The following is a 23,367-nucleotide window of genomic DNA, read 5'->3' as shown; positions in this document are numbered from 1 at the left end:
TTTTCTAATTCCTACTCTCGCTCAATACTTTAGTATAAATAGATTGTTTTCCATTCATTCTTGACCATTATCATTATCGTCATCACCGTTATCATCATCACTGTCATCATCTCATAACACTCAAGCTCCCATTTGAGTTCGATCTTGCTTTTGGTTTTTTTGCATCTTGAGAGAGCGAGAGACACACAACTGAAGCACAAGGTGTAAAAGGACCCATCCCATAGAGGGGGATTTATAGAAACATGTTGTAAATCTTCCTCACTAAGTGTATTAATAAAATTATTATTCATTTAAGTCCTCCATTGGGTTACTACACTTCAATTTTCTAATACTATATTTTTTGGGTTTGCATCATATACTTGGGTCTGTAAATCTTCCTCACTAAGTGTATTAATAAAAAAATTATTCATTTAAGTCCTCCATTGGGTTATTGCACTTCAATTTTCTACTGCTATATGTTTTGGGTTTTCATCATATACTTTTTGGTAGGGTTTTCTCATGTTTTATTGTAGATCTGAAGCATAGAAGTAGCCATCTTATGTTGTTAGGGATGCATGTCACCAACAACTTAAGTGAATCATTTTTGGTACATCTACTAATAATTTTCATACTAACAAGTTGCAAGCCTCAAGAATGCATCTCTACCTTCTGGAATTGCACAATGTGTAGTTAGTTCCTCCAAAGACTCGTATTGCACAGTCATAGTGCCTAAGAGCTACCTCCTGACCTCTAGAACTGCATAACCCTTCCTCCCAACTGGTATCCTTCTATGTATTCCATTGTTTCAAGTAGAAATCTATCTCCCTTCCTTCCTAAACTATGCAACTGTGCAATTCGCTGGCCCTCTCTCTCCCCTAAAATACTCATTGTGAAGTTATAGTCGGAAAGTCTACCTCATTGCAACCCCCGAATTCCCATTCTTATCTCTTGGGCTTCTAGTGTTGTCCATTGCACAATCAAAATCATCACTCCCTCACACCTTACCTTTGGAACTGCACACAACACAATCCTTGAGCCTTCTTCTTTTTCTAGTACTTAGTTCTACCTCAATTAGTGATTTTCAAGAAGCAAGCTAAAATAGGGTTTTTTTTTAGATATGTCATCTTGTCATGGATGATTTTTAGTTGCAGGTACTATATCTTGACACGATAGGATCATGATCAAAGAGAAGGAGAAGGATACAGTGCTAGAAGACACTTGTGAATCAGTAAATACATATTGATCATTGAACAAGAAGATGTAGGGCCACTAGACTGTGATAGAAGTTGGAAGATCAAGATCTTAGTGAAGACTCCTTAGTTTTAGCCCATTGGAGGGTGAAGATTAAGAACAAAGTAGATATTTCAAGAAGATGAAGTACTAAACATACCTCTCATGAATATTGAAGGCAAAGCAATAGAAGGAGAAACTTGGAATTGCGACTTCATCATGGAGTCCATGCCATCATTGTCAAGTTGTGACTTGTACTAGTGCCATCAGAATGTCATTTATGTCCATGTGTATTACCACATCATTTGTGGATCTAATGATGTAATTATCAAAAGACAAGGATAAATTTAATGTGTGGAAGTTCAAGAGTCATATGTGGAATATGAAAAGTCACATAATCATATATGGAGAATATATTCTTTAGGAAAGGTCCAAAATCCATATAGAAGTCTAAAGGTCACATTATAACTCCAATACTCATGAGGGTAACTCAAGATTCATAGGGAATATGAAAGGACATTCCTCTTATTATAAAAGAAACCTCATAACTAAAGAAAAGGGATTTTTGAAGGCCTAAGATTTTGGAGAGCTAGCCTTGGCTTCTCTAACTTGGCATAGGAGATAAGGTCATTCTTTGGAGAAGAAACGAGTGACTTAATGTTCCAATATTGGATCTAGTGTCTCATCATTGTAACTATGCACTTGGATATTTAACCTAATAATCATAAGCTCACTGAACCAACACATTTTCATGCATGTATTGTGAATTTTGTAAGACTATTCTTGATATGTTTGTGGTATATGTCTTTTTAATATGTATTAAGGAAATTGAACTACTTCAATGGCTTTGGTACTTATCAAGTTGAAGGTGTGTTTTGTCTATGTGAACTATTTCACTAGATAAATAAAAGAAATTCCTTGCTCTCTTGTGCCTCTCTTAATATAGTACTGTTGGCTATGGGATCACCCCAAGGTAAGTTTTGGGGCTTAAAGCCCAAGTTTTGACTAAGTCTATTGTAAAGACTCCGCGATTTATGGGCACAGAGTGAGAAGATGGTCAATGAGTCAGAGGGTTGTCTGCCCTCATTTTTGTAATGTAATGTCGATTTGAGAGATCTACCCATGGTCCGTAGACAATGGGATTGTATAAATAGAGTGAGGCTCTAAGTGTAAAGACATGGAAAAAAGATGATCTAGGAAATCAATGATGCAGTGAGTTGAAGTGTAGAGTTGTGTCTTTGGATCATAGAGTAGGAGAAGGCTCTGCAGCTGAGTGCGTAGAGGCCTAGTAGTCCATAGCTGAGTGCGCAGGGCAGATCGAGTCAGTAACCATGGGAAGCATTTGTAAAGAGAAGTTTTACCATATTTCTGTGCATCTTTTCTTGTTTTATGCATTGGAGTATATCGAGTATGAATTACAAGTTCACTATTTATTTACTACGTGAACTTACATAAATGTGCTCAATAAATATAATGTAAGGTATCCGTTTATGCGAAGATAACTAATTGTTATAAGAAGATAAGTAAGATACATGGTGTGACTTAGGAAAATAGCGCATATCGCTACTCCAGCAGCATGAAAGCCCACAGCCCCAGGTTAGGGTTGCGCGAAGGTGAATATAACAGGGCGCAAAGTAACCTGCGCGAAGGTATTCACAATTGGACTAAATCAACCCCTCAGACATCTCAAGGGTGCGGAAACCTGGTTCCAGCATTCCCCCATACTACTTCAGGTGAGACCTCAGTCTGCGCTTTGTAGACTGTTACTGAAAGGGCCAGTAGTACAGAGTTTGTTTGGCTAATTAACTCTGAACCTGGGTCAAGCCCCAACAAGCCAACAAATGGTTCCATTTCAGGGACATAATCTGCATAGAGATGTTTGATGTCATATCATTGGAATGCAACTAAGAAATAAATTGAAAGTTGGTTAGATAGGAGAATTCACGAGTTCACGGTGCAGGAGAACAGCAATCCATGACTATCAAAATATGAGTGGTTAGACTGCTACCTGTACACAAAGATCCACAAAAGTTTCTTCACATATTTCCCTACTGAGATGTACGAGTGGATCATGAAGTTAGTAGATAGCCAAGGAAGGTGCAGGCTCGACAGTGCTATTGTGTCGACCCTAGAGTTGGTGTGCAGATTGGAAGCATCGGAGGATAAGATCGTGTGTGCTATTGATCACTGGCTCAATCAAATTATAGGAGAATTCATTACTAAGTTTGCAGTAGATACTTCAGTTAGCTATATCAAGGCAAAGCGATGCTTCCTCAAAGGACCGCGAGGTAAGTACATTAAGTCTTTGAACACTTGGATTAAAATGCTATTGTGTGAAAAGTGGATTATGTGAATACATTGATGTTTGGGGCTACGCGAAGTGGGAGAATTTACAGAAACAGAGGTAGTACATAACTAGAAACTAGCCCCTTAATTTCACCTCCACGAGGGGACGAGGAAGAGCTCGCAAAGGTTTCAACAAGAAGTGTGATCAATTTGATAAGGCAGAGGATCTCGCACATACCACCCCCACCCACACCACCACTATTTTCACCACCTTCACCCCCATCTTCACCCGTACCACCTTTGCCACCACTGTGAGTCAACATGGAAAGCTTGATAAAGTTTTCATTGTTCAAGGGAGTAGGAAATGATTATCTGGACAAGTTTTTGTTCGTGATAAAAGATGTATGGGAAGCGCAGGGAGTTACAGATGACAATATAAAGAAAGCGGTGTTGGTCAGTGCTTTGTAGGATTGTGCGTTGACCTGGGATATTAAGCATTCTAATGAGAATATGAATGCGGGGATCACAGACATCTAAACTGTGCTGAACAAAGAATTTAGCAGGCTGAAGTCAGAGGCGCAGTTGATCATTGGGTTTAAGGAGATCACAATGCTACCAGGTGAGACCCCCTGGGAATTAGATCGGACACTAAAGTGCACAATTCGCAAAGCTAACATGACTTTGACATATGGATAACACCGTGAATCATGTTTTGTAGCATCACTAACGCCGCATTTGAGGAACACGTTTTCACAACAAAGGTTAACAACTGAGGTAGAGGCCTTGGAAATCGCGATGAGGTTGCATGAGACCCCGATACAGGATCCTAACCTGGGAGTTCAGCAGATCCATGCGTAGTTGAAAAACTTGTGCCTTGAGATATAGAGTCTGAAACAGGACAGGATAGCTCACCCAGAAGTGCACGATGAGATATGGTGTGTTAAATATAAGGGTCAGGGTCATGATAAGGACCACTGCCTAGTGTTTGTGAATTACCTTGTGGGAGGAGGATCAATGTCGTTAAGACTGGAGGCCAAAGAAGTACCTATCGTGGTGCTTATGTTGTAGTGCGCAATTTGTCAAATAGGAGGAAATCATGCGACAGAATACTACCATTTGTTGCAGAAGTATAGGCAGAATTCATAGCAGTTGTTCTATAATTTATGTACAGGTTAGTGGGAGATGATGAGCACACTTGTAGAAGCTATGAGTTGATGATGGATAGGACTCCCACCTATAGAGTTCAAGATGAAATGCGGCCCATTGATCAGAACACAGGAGAGGCGCAAACCGGATTTCAGGGGCATGGACAAGGCTGAGGTGGAGGAGGACCTAGAAGAGGTCACGGACAACTAATATGTTACAATTTTTGGGGGGTAGTACATTATGCCTGTGATTGTACAAATACAACACGCACATCATGCTTGTATTGTACATTGTTTGATCATGAGATGGAGGATTGTCCCACACTAATAGCAAGGCTGCGCAACAAAGGAGCACTCCAACCTCCCTTGACTCAGAACCTACAAATGATGAGGTTTGAGCCGCGCAAGGAAGACCGTAAGATGAACATTATGCTTCAAAGTGGAGTTACGACAGGGGATGATAAAGGTAAGTAGCCTGAAGATAGTACTTGGGTTTGCAAGGCCTCGACAAAAGAACCAGAGTTTGATTTGGAGTGCGCTAAGGAAACCTTCATGGAAGCTAGGAAGAGCATCATTGATGCCTTCACTTCAAGAAGCAAAGACAGACCAGACCCAAAAATGGACCCATCAATGCTCACGATGTTCCTAGAAACATGCATGAAGCTACTACGTGATAGCAAGGCTATAAAGGGATTGCAGGAACTCATTAATAGATGCGTTGGGACTGCGCCAGGAGAACCGCCCATAGTTCAGAAGATTGAAAAGCATGCTGTGAGGATGGGAAGAGAAATGAGAATGACCACGCAGATTGGAGAATATGAGATGGACCAAGTGATTATGGATTTAGGATTGGACGCGAACATTTTGCCGAAGTAGACATGGGAGCACATGGGAAGGACTATGTTGCAGTGGTCTCCTATCCAACTGTGAATGGAAAACCAACGAAAGATGCTACCTATGGGAAGATTGTAGGGAATCATCGTGGATATTTAAAGAGCAAGTGCACTAGAAAATTTTGAAGTGATAGAGATTGTTGATGAAAACAATCCCTACCCTGCGCTATTAGGAATAGATTGGGCCACTGACATGAACGGGGTGATTGATCTTAAGAAGCGCAAGATGATTTTTGAGAAAAATTCTCTATGCGTAGTCCTACCTTTGGATCTTGCAGAAGGATCACTCTACATGAAGTCAGTGCATGAATATGAAAGCAATGACGACTTAGGTTTCATCTACAAGATAACAGCATGAGAGCAAGACTGTGTAAATCCCACCATGATGGACGAATCTCATGGGAGCACGAAAGCTCCTGTACATTGGATTCGGATGAAGAGATAGAGTGATGGAAGAATCGATTACATGAGGTAATCTTGCTGAACTGAAACATGATGATAAGATCATTGCACTGTGTATCAATGGAAGTACGATATCTCCCTACTTATGATGGGATAAGTGAGGTAGCCTTCCTGAACAACTTTACAAGAGAGGTATCAGAACAACAACATTTCGAGGCTTTGAAATGGATGCTATGCACTATGTTTGTGAGGTGGTGGGGTACCCACCAAGGAAGCTTTGAGGACTGGCAGAAATGTAGGAGAATGATGCGCATTCATTTTGCGAAGCCTCAGATGCGTCTAAAAGAAATGTATGACATATGAGATGATCCATGCACACATATGTCTGGGTGGGTACATGGATATGGTAAAAAACTAGTGCGGATGCACATGGACTTCACATTTGGAAATAAACAAGTATTGGCAAGGAAATTGCGCAAATGGTCCCTCCAGTTGGGATGATGAAGTGTGGAAGGAATGAGTGCACAGAAAGTTACCCACGCAGAAGCCTTTAACGAAGTGTACGAAGCATTGAACAGGGTATATAATGTGTAGCGGAGTGATTGGGACCTGCGTGTACCAGTAGTTCTATGGGCTTATAGTGCAACGTGTAAGAAACTGACAGGGCAGACACCTTCTAGGTTAGCTTATCGAGCAAACGTTGTAGTTCCAATCGAGTATAGTATGTCTAGTTTGTGCATAGTAGCACCGGTAGATATGACGGTTCATGAAGCCTTGGAAGAAGGAATAGTGCATATGAACGAAGAGGAACACTTGCTTCCTAAGGAAAAAATCCGACAAGGTGATCTTAGGCTCGAAAAACTCATGAAGGAAAGGGTGTGGTTAAGGGAGAAAAGTGCTTTGGTGGAAGCAGAAGTCAAGAAGCTTAAGGAAGAAATAAAAAGGTATTTTCTCGGTAAGAAAACTTGGGTGATAAAACAGGGTGCACATGATTACGTTGACGAATTTGGGGACTACCACTGACAGTTGATTAGCCTGATGCCTTGGATTAGATGGCATATTACTAAAGGGATCACCCATGATGGCACACCACAGATGGTAAAATGTGCGACAATAAAAGTAAATGACAAATTTTTTCCAGGGAAATAGATGGATGATCGGTTGAAACCCTATACCAGTGGCGCGGCCACCTGACTAGCCCTCGGAAGTACAATCATAGTGCTCCCAGGAGTTGAAAGGAGGCGTGAGAATATAAACTACTCTGCCTGAGAGCTACGTGATGTTGAGGATGCACATAGAAGCAAAGTCTCACAAGGTTCGGAACCACGTAAGGGGGGTTGCACTGCCACGCTGGTTGGCTGGAAAGTGACTGTTGTAGTCACTATTCATGATGTGATGCTTGACTTGAGACCAAATGGAGGCAACAAAAGGCATTTAAGATGAGCTTTATGGGAAAGATTTGGGAAAATCCGCCACCAAGGGAGCATTAATGGACTGGATTTCGGGGGAATGGTCGAATTCAAATTGAAAAGGCGCTATAAAATACAAAGGACTGCCCAACAAACAATACTTGGTAATTTGAGAATTGAGCTATTGTGTGCCCCGTGTATTCCAAACTGAGCCCTGTCTGTCCTGTGGAGAGTGTTGATTGAGCACCTGAGTGAATGGTTGAGAGATTTCTGGACGAACAATATGCCAGCATATGAGGAAGCCAGGGAAATCACATAGATGACCGCCAAAGAATCTGTGCAGGCCATGACCATAGAAGATGCCCCCGAGTGCATCAGGATTGTTGTGGAAATCCCTAAATCCCTGTGCACACCGAGACTAAAGAAAGACAAACAACCAATGATTCTAGTGAGTGTGTCCCCTCGAAACCCGCTATGAACCAGATTAACAATGGAGGAAAAAGAGAAAGCAATTAACTTGGAAACCGATGAGGATGAAGAAGACCTTGAGGATCTTATAATTGAAGAAGATGAGTACGAGGGAATGGAGGAAGAAACTGAGGCTATAAATCCTCCAAAAGAGTTGCCCGCATATGTCCCCCATGGAAAGGGAAGGCAAAGGTGCCCAAGGACCTTGACGAGAGAAAGAGCTCTCTGCAGACTCCACTCCTCCTAGACGACATCATCTTTGAAGGAACACACTTGGGAAGGGTGCTGAGCTTAAAATTCAAAGTCTGGGATCTCACTGACCATGAGAAATTCCCTCACTTGGAGACCGCATAGCTCATGAAGCCAAAGCAGAACACCGCGACGGGAGTTATAAAATTGGAGCCATGCAAGTGGTTACATGGAGTTGAAAAGGTAGGGTTGTTGAACCTACTCTAGGTGCTGCATTACCATCACGCCCCAGTGACTATCTATGTCATTAGGAAGCTACTCTACTTGGTGCATTGTGGGTGTTTATGGCTGGAGGAGCCCATCACCATCACAGACCACTTAATCCATTGAATTATCTGGCTCCCGTGTAAAGGAGAGGACCCCACAGACATTTCGTAAGGTAAGAGTAGTGATTTGGCCATCACAGAGGCCATGGAAAGGAAATACAAGCTAGAGAAGGAAAAGAGGGGCTACGCAATCTCCAACATCAACAACAAAGTAGTCAGACCTGCGACTCAAATACTGGCAGGTAAGCTCATGTAGAAGTGCCATGTGGATGAGGTTTCCGTGTCAGTGGTAACACTTGCTGAACAATGTGTAGAAGGGGTCTAGTTTAGCTGGTCTGAATTCTTGTGCAAGGAGTTCCTAGAAAATTGCCGCAAGGCATAGGAAAAATGAAAAATCCACTATGCATGGCTTCTACTGTCCATAGTGTTGGTGCCTTGGGAATTACCGAAGGATAGCTAGTTCCACACAATTGCAAGGGATCTCCCAGAGGCCACGAGGTATGCTTCACTGTGGGCCACCAGGGATGTGACCAGGATCTGCAACAACAAAATATTCTGGGTGTTCATGGAGATGAACCTTAGAATGGGGATTAACCGCAAGCCATGATTATCACCCACTATCTACCCTAGCCTGCAAATTTTTGTAGAATTTAAAGTGGAATTTCATCACATATACCTCAGGGTGCCAAAGACCCTGCAAGGAAGTGGAACGAACTGCCTTATATAGCCACAAATGATGTGATCTTCAATGTGCTTGAGATGTGCCCACTAGAGTGGCATGCTCCAGACATCTCTACGTTGGAAGAGTCTACTGGGCAGAAGAAGGAGGCAAAACTACGCATGGCACAGTTGGCAGAAAAGAGATGTAAAGAAGTAGTAGCAGCAAAAGAGCATGAGGTGCGGAATGCGGCACAGATATAGCAGAACAGAAAAAGGTCGTAGCAGCAGCACATAAGGTAGCAGAGAATGAGTGCAAGGGCTAGTAGTCACCTTCGCTTGAGCAGGAGTAGGAAATGGAAACAGAGGTAGAAGAGGGTGGTGCAGACCCACAGACAATGTCGACACTATTAAAGTGACAATTCCTGAGTGAGCAAATGGGGTAGCGCAAGAAGGTAAAAGCGTCGAAGCTGTCGATTGATCCGATCACCCTTATTGAGGGGGATCTAGATGATATAGGAGAGACAGTGCACGATCTCACCAAAGAGGCCTTGCAGAACTTCACGGAGGAGAATCGAATTGTGTTGGGGGCCCTACAAGTACATATTCAGGTGTTGTAGGTGTGCCCTCCTTAGGCTGGTACCCTCTCGACCAGCTTCGCAGTAGGAATAGCCGCAGCCAAGGAAATGCTACGCAGTCATACAAAAAACACAATAGTGTTACCAAAAGGGGCACTATTTACCATAAATGAGGCCAACTGGCCTACAATTAGTACATTGAAGGGGTTTTGGATCAACATGCTTGCGCTTCTGCGGGAGACACTCTATGTTCTGTAGGATGGAATTACTGCAGAACTGCAGGCTAGGGAGAGCCACATGTTGCAGGTGCTTAGTGAGCAGAAGATCAACATGGAGTAGTTGAGCTTGCAGCATGACAAGGTCTTGTCTCAAAATAGGCAAATGGTGCAGGTACTTGATGAAGCCTGCCAAATGTTCCTTGACCTAGCCATCCTAGCAGAAGCACTAGTAGAGGCAGGCATTCAGAGATTAGCAGTAGGGGTGTGCGAGGTACAAGAGCAAATGGCTAAGGTTTAACTGGAGATGAACCTTCAGATAGCAGAGAGGTAAGGGAACAAAGTGCCAATGCCATTACATCGAGGCTGGAGGAGATCAATAGTGTAGTATGGGATTGCACCAAAATGCTGGAAGAATCATTCAAGGTCTTCACAAATTTGCAGGAGGACCTAACTATACAGAGCTTAGAAATAGAGGCGGGTGAGCTACAGTAGTAGTATGAAAACATCAAAGGGTCCATGTAGATGGTGGCCCTCACTTAGAGGCTTGTGCGAATGCAACAAGCCAAAGTGCTGAAAGAGCAAGTAGACGCAGCGTGACACAAAGAAGTAGTTTTGAAAGTGTGTGTTCAGCCTTGGATCGATGAGGCCTTCATAATCACAACAACAATTGAAGGAAAGCTCACGTAGATGTAGGGGATGCAGGAACAAATACAGGGGAGCAGTTCCGACATCATGGTTTCAGAACAAAGAGTACAGGAGATTCAACAGGCAGTCACTTAGTGCGCTATTGACCTTGCAGCCATCCGAGTTGAGCTGGGAGCTCTCCACATGAAGATCTCTGCACCAATAGAGTGACTTGAGAGCGAGTCACAATGTTTGTGTTGGGGGCCTGTTGGGTGTGGGATCCCCCCAAGGCAAGTTTTGGGGCTTAAAGCCCAAGTTTTTACTAAGTCTGTTATAAAGTCTCTGTGATTTATGGGCATGGAGCATGAAGATGGTCAATGAGTCAAAGGTTTTTCCGCCCTCATTTTTGTAATGTAATGTTTATTTGAGAGATCTACCCATGGTTTGTAGACCATGGGATTGTATAAATAGAGTGAGGCTCTAAGTGTAAAGACATGGAAAAAAGATGATCTAGGAAATCAATGAAGTAGTGAGTCGAAATGTAGAGTTGTGTCTTTGGGTCGTAGAGTAGGTGAAGGCTCTACAACTGAGTGCACAGAGGCCTAGTAGTCCGCAGCTGAGTACACAGGGCAGGTCGAGTCTGTAACCATGGGAAGCATTAATAAAGAGAAGTTTTACCATATTTCGGTGTATCTTTTCCTATGTTATGCATTGAAGTATATTGGGTATGAATTACAAGTTCACTATTTATTTACTGCGCGAACTTACATAAATGTGCTCAATAAATATAATATAAGGTATATGTTTACGAGAAGATAACTAATTGTTATAAGAAGATCTGTAGTGTGACTTAGGGAAATAGTGCAGATCGCTACTCCAGCAGTGCGAAAGCCCCACAACCCCGGGTTAGTGCTTCGCGAAGGCGAATATAACAGGGCGTGAAGTAACCTACGTGAAGGTATTCACAGTTGGACTAAATCAACCCCTCAGACATCTCAAGGGTGTGGAAACCTAGTTCCATGATCCCCCCATACTGCTTCGGGTGAGACCTCAGTTTGCGTTCCGCGAACTGTTGCCAAAAGGGCCAGTAGTATAGGGATTTGTTTGGCTAATTAACTCCAAGCCTCGTTTAGGCCCCAACAAGCCAACAAGCACTATTACTTTCCTTCTAGAGACTCTCTCTTTACTTACCTTTCCTCAAATTCTCCTTTTACAAATTGCATTCGTTGATTCATAGTGTCAACTTACTTGCTAATTTCAAAGGTTATGTGCATACTCCCTTATGTGATTCATTGCAGCCAAGGAAAATATTATAGTTATGCTAACCAGGCTGATACTATGGATGGGGCTCCTACTCCAAATGGTGTGAGGTTGTTGGCTTGAGGGGGCCTCACCTAGGTTTAGTGTTAGCTAGCTAAAAAAATCCCTACACTATTGGCCCTTTTGGCATCAGCACGCGGAGTGTGGACTGAAGTCTCAACCGAAGCAGTATGGGGGGATGCTTGAACCAAGTTTTCGCACCCTTGAGATGGTTATGATGTTGGTTTATCCTAGCTATACCTGCCTACATGCAGGTTACTTAGCCCTCTGTTCCACTATTCAGTACTTTCGATAGAGGTTACAATTAGCTCTCGCGTAGTCCTAGCCTGTGGCATAGGGATGTTCGCACTGTTAGGGAAGCAAAATGGGATATCTCCCAAGCTAGGCTAAGTGTCTTACTTATCTTATTAACTGATCTTAGTTGGCTTTGTCTAAACACATGTCCCTACTTGTGTTCACTTAATCAACACATTTACATATATTCACACATCATATAAGCATTATAAGTGAAATTCATACCGAATATAAAAGATGCATAAATAGGAAATAAAGACGCAAAAATTATAGAATCCTTCTCTTTATTGATAATTCCAGACAATTACAGGCTCGACCTTCCCCTCGCACTTAGTGGCAAGGGTCTGCCCACTTAGCTACTGACTTCTAGGCCTCTGCACACTCAACTATAGAGCCTCTACCTACGGTACAACCCAAACTTAGACTTCTACTTTAGAGCTATCTCTCATACATGTCGATGCTTTCCTAATATCCTCTAACTACTTAGAGCTTAGTTCTATTTATGCAAGTCCATGGTCTACAGACTATCGGTAGATCTTTTACAGCTAACATTACATTTCCAAAATAAGGGCGGACAACCTTATGACTCTTTAACTCCGCGACCACAAAATGTTGAGTATTTACATTTGGATTACAAAATTGGACCAAAATATCGGCTTTTAGCCCCAAAACTGCGCTTGGGGGATCCCATGCCAAATAGGCCTCCAACACAAACATCGCGACTCACCCTCGAGTCACTCTGCAGGCGTGGTGATCTTAGTGTGAAGACCTCCCAACCCCTTTTGGATCACGACAAATTTGAAAGTGCACTGAGTGGCCACCTGTTGGACTTCTTCCACTTGCTGCTCGATGACTGTTGCCTTGAATCCTTTGCTGAGCTGCCTGTAGTTGTGCGATCTTTCCTTCAATGGAGGTTGTGGTCATATAAGCCTCGTTTATCCAGAGTTGTAGGCATGCTTTTAAGAATGCTTCTTTGTGCTAAGCGACATCCACCTGTTCCTTGAGCGCCTTTTCCTCCTACATCCGTGCAAGCCACTATGTAAGGGAAACTGTTTGAGGTATCCCTTTGACCTCATCATACCTTTGTTGTAGCTCATGCACCTCTATTGCTAGGCACACTACATTCGAGTCCTCCTGTAGGGTGGTTAGGACCTCGAATGATTTTTCAAAAAGTTGCACGCAGTTTGTCACTACACTATCAATCGCCGCTATTGCTATTGTAACAATGGTGGTATGCTATTCCTTGACTTTCGGTAGGGTTGAGGGTTGAGCCCTCAACTACAATTCTATGATCTACAGGTTCAGCTCCAGCTAACCCCCGACCATCTATACTCCAGTGTCGCACACCCCTGTGGCCAACTTGTGGATGCACGCCTCTATCGGTTCTTTTGCCTGAATTTCCAACACTGGGACCATTCCGTAGGCTTCGTCCACTACTTGCATTATTTTCTTATTCTCCTCCACTGCCTCATTGTTCTTAGGCTCAACTGGTCGATGTTGATGCGCTCCTCGCTCATCACCTGTAGAGCCCGAATCTCCCGAGACCTAAGTTCCACAGTGACTACATCTTATAAGAGGTAGAGTGTCTCTCAAGGGAGCATGACCATATTCAATCCTACCCCTTTCAGATTGTTGATCATGGGCTTGTCGACCTCATTCTCTATAGTAAGAGCCCCATCTGGTAGCACTATCATGTTGGTCACCCTTGTGCACAACATCTCCTTAATAGCTAAAGTGCCGATCGTGAGGCTGGTGGACACTGTGCCAGCCTATGGAGTGTGAACCTGCAACTCCTACAGTTCTCTTCAGAGAGCCCCCAATAGCAACTACTTCTATTCTTCAAACTGTTGGAGGGCCTCCGTGGTGATATCCCTCACCGTTTCACCGATATTGTGCAAATCCCCCTCCATGAGGGTGATTGGATCCAAGGATGTCTTTGAAGCTTTGGTTTTCTTACGTGATGCTGCCTTCTCTTTCGGGTGTGGATGCTTGAGTTTGGTGGACGTTGTCTACGGGTCTGCGCCACCTTGTTCTTTCAGCTCCTCTATTTCCACCTCAACCCCGGGTGAAGGTGGATTCTGTACTTCACGCACTTCTTCTCCTGTCTTCTGTTGTTCCGCCAATTTTTTGGCATTACGCACTGCCTGGGCCTTAGCCTCTACTTCTTCTTTCCTGTGCTTCTCAGCCGGCTATGCAATTCAGATTTTTTTTCCTTCTTCTTATGCTATGTGATGGACTTATCTGTTTCCACTGTGGAGCCTGATGGAGCATGCCACTTCAGTGGCTAGGACTCGAGGACTGCAAAGATCACATCATTAGTCGCTAGATATGGTATTTTATGCCATGTCTTCGTGGGGTCCTTCTCCTCCGTGATAAAAGCATGGTGGAAATCTACTTTGAACTCTACAAAGCTTTGTAAACTGGCATATATTGAGGGTGACAATCGCGGCGTACAATTGATCCCCATCCGGATACTCATCTCCATTAAGACCAAAAAGATCTTGCTTTCTTTTATGTGCTATGCATCCTTGGTCACCCACAAGGAAGCATACTTTGCTGCCTCTAGAAGGTCTGGTGTGACCAAAGGGAATTGGATGTCTTCTGGCCGCTCCCATGCCACTAGTACGATTGACAGTAGGAGCCATGCATAGTGAAATGTTTTTCCCTACTCTTGTGCCTCACCATAGTTTGAAACGAACTCACCGCAAAGATAATTTATCCAATTGAACTAGACGCCTTCAATGCAGTGGGCCTCTAGTGCAATTACAGGCACGAGCACCTCATTCGTACAACACTTCTGCATCACCTTCCCTGCTAGTACTTGTGTCACTACCTCGACTGCAAGGTTGTTAATACTGGTGATGGCATATCCTCGCTTCTTCTTTTGCAACTTGAATTTCTTCTTCATAGCTCCCGTGAGGGCCAACTCGCCACCTTTTCCTTCTAAAATATTGGTTGGATCCTCCCCTGAGTAAGGAAGTCGTGTGATCTGATGAATCAAGTGGTTTGTGATGGGAATGGGCTCCTCCAACCACAAACACCCATCACGCACCAAGCAGAGGAGCTGCCTGATGATGAAGATGGTCACTAGGGTGTGGTGGTAATGCGACACCTAGAGTAGGTTAAGCAATCCAGCTTTCACTACACCCTTGAGCCAGGTTCGCAGCTCCAATTCAATTGTTCTAGCAGTCATGTCAATGTGTCGGTGCTTTAGCTGATCAGTCGCTAAATGTGGGAATTTCTCATGATCTGCGAGGGGACAATCTTTGAATTTTAGTACAAGAACTCGCCCTAAGTGCGGCCCCTAAAAAATAATGCCATCTAGGAGCAGCGAAGTTTACAGGGAGCTCTTGCTCACATCTATGTCCTTCGGCACCTTGGCTTTTCCCTTGCGTGGAGGAACATATTTTGGTAACCGGGTAATAGGGTCCAGACCCTAGGTTTCAACTTCCATTTCCATGTCCTCCTCATCCACTAGGATTTCTTCAAAATCTTCCTCGTCGACCTCTAGATTAATGGCCTTCCCCTTTTTTGCAAGGTGAGGTTAGTCCTCTATGGGTTTCTTGGTGAGACTCACACCGAGATCATAGCCTTCTTATCATTCTTAGGTCTCGATGTTCTCGGCGGTTTAAGGACTTCAACTATCGCTCTGGCGCTCTTTGGGGCTTCCACTACCTCAATTTCTTGTGCGGCTTCCTCATGTGTCGACATCATTCTGGTCAGGAGGTCCTCCGTCTCCTTGGGCAATCTCTCAAACACTGAACTTGCTCTCAAAGCCTCAAAATTCAAAAGGTCCATACACAACTGATAGCGCAACAACTAAATTTTTAAAATGATAAGTGTTTTTCACTGGACAACCCCTTGTAATTTATAGGGATTTTTGAATTCAAATTCGACCATTCCCCCCACACTTGGCCCATTAATGCTAGATTGGTGACAAAATTTCAAGAACCTAACCCATAAATTTCTCCTTAAATGCCTATTGCCCACTCCATTTGTCCTCAAACTGACCATCAAATTGTGAATAGTGACTTTAACGGTCACTTTCTAGTGTACTTGCATGCTAGCGTAGCTATCTTCGTGTTGTCATGAACCTTGTGACACTTTGCTACTTTGTGCAGTCTTGATATCGCACAGCTCCCCAACCCGGGTGGTGTAGTTTTTAGTCCCATGCCTCCTTTCATCTACCTAGAGCACTAAGACTGTGAACTTTCATATAGTTACATGGCTAGATCACCGATATATGGCCTCAAGCGATTGCGATTCACCTTTCCTGGGAAGAGTTCTCCATTTAACTTAACCAACTAGACCGTGCCTTCGTCGGTAATCTCCTTAATAACATACGGCCCTAACCAGTGCATCCTAAGTTGTCTGGGGAAGTTATCAAACTTACTATCATACAACAAAACCAAATCATTTACCTTGAAGGTGCACAACTTAATGTGTCGGTCATGCCATGCTTTTTCACACTACTTTTGGACCTGCTGGTGAAATCCAGCCAGAAATCTCTCTTCTTTAAGCTCGTCCAACTGCGCGAGCCTCTCTTCTAGGGCACAGTGATCTGTCATACCCATAAGCACTTCTATGCATAGACTAGGCATGATGTATTCCATACGCATCATCACAAAAACCTCGTATATGAGCCTAAAGGGTGTCTATCCCGTCACCTTCTTGCATGTCATCCGATAAGCCCATAACACTGCAGGTATGCATAGGTCCCAATCACTTCACTGAGCATTGCATACCTTGGTCAGTGCATTTTCAAGCACATTGTTGAATGCATCCACTGTCCCGTTAGCCTGTGGGTGATAAGGTATGCTCTTTTGGTGATACACCTTAAATTCTTCCATTATTGCACTGATCATCTCATTTAGGGAGTGCATATGAAGATCACTCATCAAGATCCTTAGACATCCAAATTGCATCAGTACATGTTCAAATAGGAACTTCGCAGCAGTCACGCTCGTGCAATCCTTCATCGGCTACGCTTCTGCCCAATGAGTCAAAAACTCCGTTGCAGTGATAATGTACCTCGCACCTGTCTTCCTTTGAGGCTGAATGGGTCCCACAAAATCTATTGCCCACCTTTCGAAAGGTTGAAACATCATTTTTGGATTCAAAGGCATTTCATCCCTCCGCGATGGCCTACCTATTCGTTAACATACATCACATGCCTTTCAATATTCTTTTGAATCCTGATGAAGGGTTAGCCACCATAACCCTGCACGTAGAATATTCTGCGCGGTTGCTCTCCCTGAATAGTGTCTTCCCATGGTGCCGCCATGAGCATCTACGAGGATGATACTTCGTTCAAACTCAGGTACATACCTTGGTAGTATTTCATCGTTCCCCATCTTGTATAGATGCCCAGCCATGACAGAGAAGTCTGCTCTGCGCACCACTCGTTCCTTCTTTTGCTGGATAGAGTATCCTTCTAGTGTAGTTCCAGTTGTTAGAAAGTGCATTATATGCATGACATGTCCATCTGTGATGTGCACAGCAAAGAGCTACACGTCAAGTAATCCTTCCTCCAAATTAGTAGGTTCCTACCCTGTTTCGATCTGCGACAGATGGTCTGGTCTCGTGTTCAATCTTCTAGGCTTCACAACAACTTCAAAATCATACTCTTGAAATGATAAGAGCCATCTGTAAATTCGCCCCACCAACACAAGCTTATTGACCAGGTACTTCAGTGCGGAGTGGTTTGTATACATCTTAAAGTGGCCCCCTAGCAAGTAGTGTCGATACTTCTAGAGTGCATACATCATAGCTAGGCCTTCACGTTTAGTGGTCGAATAGTTCTTCTCCTCTTTGGATAATCGACGGCTTGTGAACGCAATAGGGTGGTCCAAGCTTTCTCCACCATCCTGTGTTAGTACTGCCCCTAGCGCTATACACCACGCGTCTACATGTACATGAAACTCTTTTTTCTAATTCAGGAAGACTAGAATCGGCGCGGTAGCCATATTTTCTTTTAATATATTCAAGCTTTTCTTACAGTCATCATTCCAGCAGAACATGCCATCCTTCTTCAAAAAAATTTCCATCAGTGTGGTGATCTGGGCATAGCCCTTGATAGACTTCCGGTAATATCCCATATGTCCTAGAGTAGCATGCAACTGTTTCACAGTCCTTGGCACTTCGAAGTTCAGAATCACCATGATTTTCACACGGTCTACCATCAACCCTTGTCTGCAAACCACATGTCCCAATAGGTTCCCAAAAGTAACACAAAATAGACACTTCTTGAGGTTGAGCATGATCAGGTATCTATGACAAGTATCCAACATCAAGCGCAAGCTTGCTACATGGCGCTTAACCAACCCAAATACAGTCCAGTCATCAAAATAGACTTCTAGGAACTTATGAATAAATTAATGCTGCAACAACCACGCGCGAGAAGATAGCAAGCACATTCTTTAGCCCAAACATTATTACAGTATATTGAAAGCAACCCCACTCAGTCATGGAGGTTTTCTTACTCCTATCCTTCAGCTCAATTTTGATTTGGTGGTACCCAGAGAACCCATCAGTGAAGGAGTATGCTTCTTGGCCACCTACATTATCCAACACTTCATCTGTGAACAGAGTTGGGAAATGATCATGCAAACAAGCGTCATTCAATTTTATGAGATCCACGCATATCCTTATCTCATCATTCTACTTCTTCTCTTGTACCACCATTGGGCTTGCCTAATTGGACTCTTCCATAGGCTCAATGATGCCTATTGCTAGCATTCTGTCTAGCTCTAAGCAGACCTTCTCCTTGTATTTCGGATTTAGGCGGTAAGGCCTTTGCTTAACTAGCTTTGTGTCAGGTTTTAACGTGATCTTCATCACTCCTAGATCTCCAATTATTCCTTTCAGGTCCATAAACTTGGTAGGGAATAAGTCCTGATATTCATGGAGTGATTCAACAACCTTATCCACCATCGCGTTGTCCCAGTAGTCTCCAATATTCATGAATTTGGGTCCTACCTTCATACCAATCTTCACCTATTTAGTTTTCACTGGCACAGTTATATCAGGGTTCTCAATCTGTGGCCCTTGAACCTCGCGGTGACCTTCTATTTATGGAATGTTAATATTCTGCGGATCTTTTTCCTCCTCTTCAGTAGTTACATTATAACATTCCAATGTGCGACTCAGCTAAGTAGCCCATTCAGGCTGAATCATGTCTAAAGGATCTCGTGGTATCCTAAAGATGGCTTCTTTCACCTCTTGTAGCACTTCATCAATACCGTCAAATCCATCCTCAAAACTGAATGTCATCATGAATCTTGCATGCTGGATATTCCATTCACCTGCCCCACGGTGGAGCTTTGTTTCTATATACCAATTTTGGGATAACATCGAGGGTATGATAGAATAGGTGCACCCACTCAAGTTGTGGCTTTTCTCCATAGGCCTATTTCCATTTGGCTAGATGTGTACATGGATCATACTGCCATCATACTTGCCTATCAGTCGCATATTAGGATTCCTAAATCATGCTCTCATCATCCTCCTACATTTGCGCTAATCATCAAAGCTTCGCTTGTGCGTACCACACCATCTTGCGGGCGTAGTGCGTAGTACCCAATACAAGGCCTGGAAGAATTGCTTTTCTGGAACCTCCCTTTAAAATGCATCCAGAATGATATCTACCTCATTTAGACCATCATAAATAGGAAGATTCCTTTCCTTTGATGACACACAATGTAGCGACCAGGTCATCATATTGCAATTCAACGTAGTTACCTTGTGTAACCGATTCTACCAGCGTTCTATTTCTTCATTAGAATTCGAGGTGAAGGAACTCTCATGCTCCCATGTAATCCGTCAATCTGTGGTGGGATTCATCCAGTCTTGGTCTCATGTTGTTATCTTATAGATGCACTCCAGATCATCATCACTCTCATAGTCGCAGAGTTGTCCTGTATAGCGCAATCCTTCAGTAAGATCCAGGGTATTATTACTCGTAGTGATTTCTTCTCAAAGATCATCTTTCACTTCTTCGGATTAATTACCCCATTCATTTGAATAGCCCAGTCAATTCCCAGGAGCACAGGGTAAGGTTTGATATCATCCACAATCTCTATTACTTAAAAATTTGCCAGTGTGCTCGCTCCCTCAATATCCATGGTCACTCCCTACAGCCACGCCATGGGTATGATTTTCTGTTGATTAACCATCCTCAGCTGAATCGGAGACCATTCCGACGCAGGTTGCCCCATTCGCTCCTAAGTTTTCTTTGGTAGAACATTTGCATCAGATCCCAAATCCATAATGACTTGATCCATTTCGTATTCTCCAATCTGCACAGTGAGTCTCATTTCATGCCCCATCCATGTCTTATGTTTTCCGATACTTTAGACTACATGTGGTTGACTTGCCACGGTCCCAGCACATCTATTGATAAGTTCATGTAACCCTTTCATAGCCTTACTATCGCGTAATAACTTCATACAGGTTTCTAAGAAAGTTGTGAGCATAGAGGGGTCCATCTCCAGCTCTGGTTTATCCTTGCTCACTGAAGTGGAGGCCTCAATGAAGCTCTTCTTAGCTTCCATGAATGCTTCATGAGCAGACTCCAAATCGAACTCCACCTCTTTTGCTGAGGCTTTGCAAACCAAATTATTGTCTTCTGGCTGTTTACCCTTGTCATCTCCCATTGTGATTCTACTCTGGAGCACTATATTTATGTTTGGATATTCCTTGTGTGGCTTAGACCTCATCATATACAAGTTTTGAGTCGGGGGAGATGGTAGCGCTCCTTTGTCACATATCCTAGCTATCAACATAGGGCAGTATTCTCTTTCATGATCAAACATCATGCAATACTTGCATGACATACGCGTTAGATTAGTGTAATCATGGGCATGTTTTCCGGCTACCTGACAGATAGCACACCATAAAGCAGGCACCACACTAGGTCCTACTTGAGCTTCTGGCCTTAAAGGCATCAAGCCTCCTCCTACATGGTAATTTGTAATGACTGGGCAGTGGAATTTTTCATGACCCTAACTCTTGCATTTCAAACACCATATCTCTTTGTAGACCTCTGGCCAAACCTTCCTATCTTGCTTCAGACTTTGCATCTCAAGGCACAAATTCTTCAACTGCACATGGATCTGCTGGACTCCTAGATTAGGATCCTACATTGGAATCTCATGTGATCTCATGGAAATCTCTAAGGCCTCTGCCTGAGTTGTTATCTTCTGCTGTGATAACATACTCCTTAAGTGTGGTAGTAGTGAAGCCCCAAACCACTCGCGTCGCTGTACATCTGTCAAATTCATGATGGCTTCACGGATCATACATTTCAGCCTCTAATCCAGTTCCCAAGGTGTCTCACTTCGTTCAATCGTGATCTCTTAGAATCCCACAATCAACTGTGCTTCAGATTTAGGCCTACTAAATTCCCTATTTAGTGCTGCTTGGATGTCTGCTACTCTAGCATTCAGGGTATTGTTGGAGTACTTAATATACCAGGTCAGTGCGTGATCCTGTAGAGTGCTAACCAATGTTGCTTTATTTATATGGTCATCTCTAACACCTTGAGATTCCCATACAACCCTCACAATGAACTAGAATTGGTCCAGGTCCTCATTTCCCAAGCCATTGAACAAAGGCAACTTCACACTATTTTCTGTACTGAATAGCAGTGGAGGTGGAGGTGGTACAGGTGAAGTTGGAGGTGATGGAGGTGAAGCCAGTGGTGGTGTGGGTAGAGATGGTATCTGTAGGAATCCTTGTTTTATCAATTGAATAGAGATTCATGGAGAGACCTTTGTGATCCCTTGTTTGTCCCCTCGCGGAGGTGAAATCAAGGGGCTATGCTATGGACCCTTATTTCCTTTGTTTCTGTAAAATCTTCTGCTTCGCGTAGTCCTGAACATCAAGGTAGTTGCATAACCCATTTTTTGCACAACAACATCTTAATCTAAGTATTCAAAGATTTTAGGTACTTACCTCGCAGGCCTTTGAGAAAGCATCGCTTTTCCTCGCTATAGCGCACTGAGGTGTTGATTGCGAATTCAATCACAAATCCTCCTATGATGTGATTGAGCCAATGATTGATAGCATGGGCAATATTTTTCTCTGATGCTTCCAACCTTTGCACTAGCTCTGGGGTCCACACAATAGGATTGTCAAGTTTCCACCTTCCTTGGCTATCTGTTAGCTTCATGATCCACTCGTATAGCTCAGTAGGAAAGGAGGCGAAAAATATTTCATGGATCTCCATATACAAGTATCGGTCCAACCATTATTATTTTGACAATCACAGGTTTCTATTTTCTTGTCTTGCGAACTTGTGAATCCTTCTATCCAACCAGCCTTCGATTTATTTCTTAGTTGGATTCCAGCGATATGACATCACTCATCTCTTATGTAGATTCTAGTCTCAGCAATGGAACCACTATTGGCTTGAGGGGGCCTGACCTAGGTTCAGTGTTAGTTAGCCAAAAAAATCCCTACACTACTGTCCCTTTCGGCATCAGCCCACAGAGAACCGAATGAAGTCTCACCCAAAGCATTTTGTGTGGATGATGGAACCAAGTTTTTGAACCCTTGAGATGGTTTTGATGTCAATTTATCTTGGCTATACCTGCCTTCACACAGGTTGCTTAGCCCTATGTTCCACTCTTCAGTACCTTCATGAAAGGGTACAATTGGCTCTCGTGCAACCCTAGCATGTGACTTAGGGATGTTCGCTCTGCTAGGGCAGTGAGTTGTGATATCTCCCAAACTAGGCTAAGTTTGTTACATATCTTACTAACTAATCTTAGTTAGCTTTGCATAAACAAATGCCCCTACTTTCATTCACTTAACCAACACATTTACATACATGCGTGCATCATATAAGAATTATAAATGAAATTCATACCCAATATAATAGATGCATTGTTGGATTATTGGGCCTTGACTCAGGTTCGGAAGAGTTATTAGCCAAACAAATCCCGCAGCTACCGGCCCTTTCGACAACAGCCCGTGGAGCGCAGATTGAGGTCTCACCTGAGTTAGCAGGGCAGGGTGCTGGAACCAGGTTTCCACACCCTTGGGATGTCTTGATGTGGTCTGGAGGGGGTCGCGAACCTTTCTGTGGCCTCGTACCACTTCTGTACTACTATCGGATTGCAGGTGTACTTTCTTATTAAGGAAATTATTATAGATCTGATCTTCTTGTTATAGTCTTTAAGCAAACATTTAACAATAAAACCCAGTACGCACAATTATAAAGAGATATAACAGATGCATAACCCAGAACACAATAGATCTGCGATATCTCAGAAAACAACTTATATTTATTAATATCTTCCATCACTACAACCAAATCCACCCTGCGCACTCAACTATAGGGGTCCA

Source organism: Pinus tabuliformis, chromosome X, assembly GCF_031772625.1.
Source record: "Pinus tabuliformis cultivar Carrire ecotype Pingquan chromosome X, CPIR1, whole genome shotgun sequence".
Taxonomy (NCBI): Eukaryota; Viridiplantae; Streptophyta; class Pinopsida; order Pinales; family Pinaceae; genus Pinus; species Pinus tabuliformis.
This window is presented reverse-complemented; position numbering follows the sequence as displayed.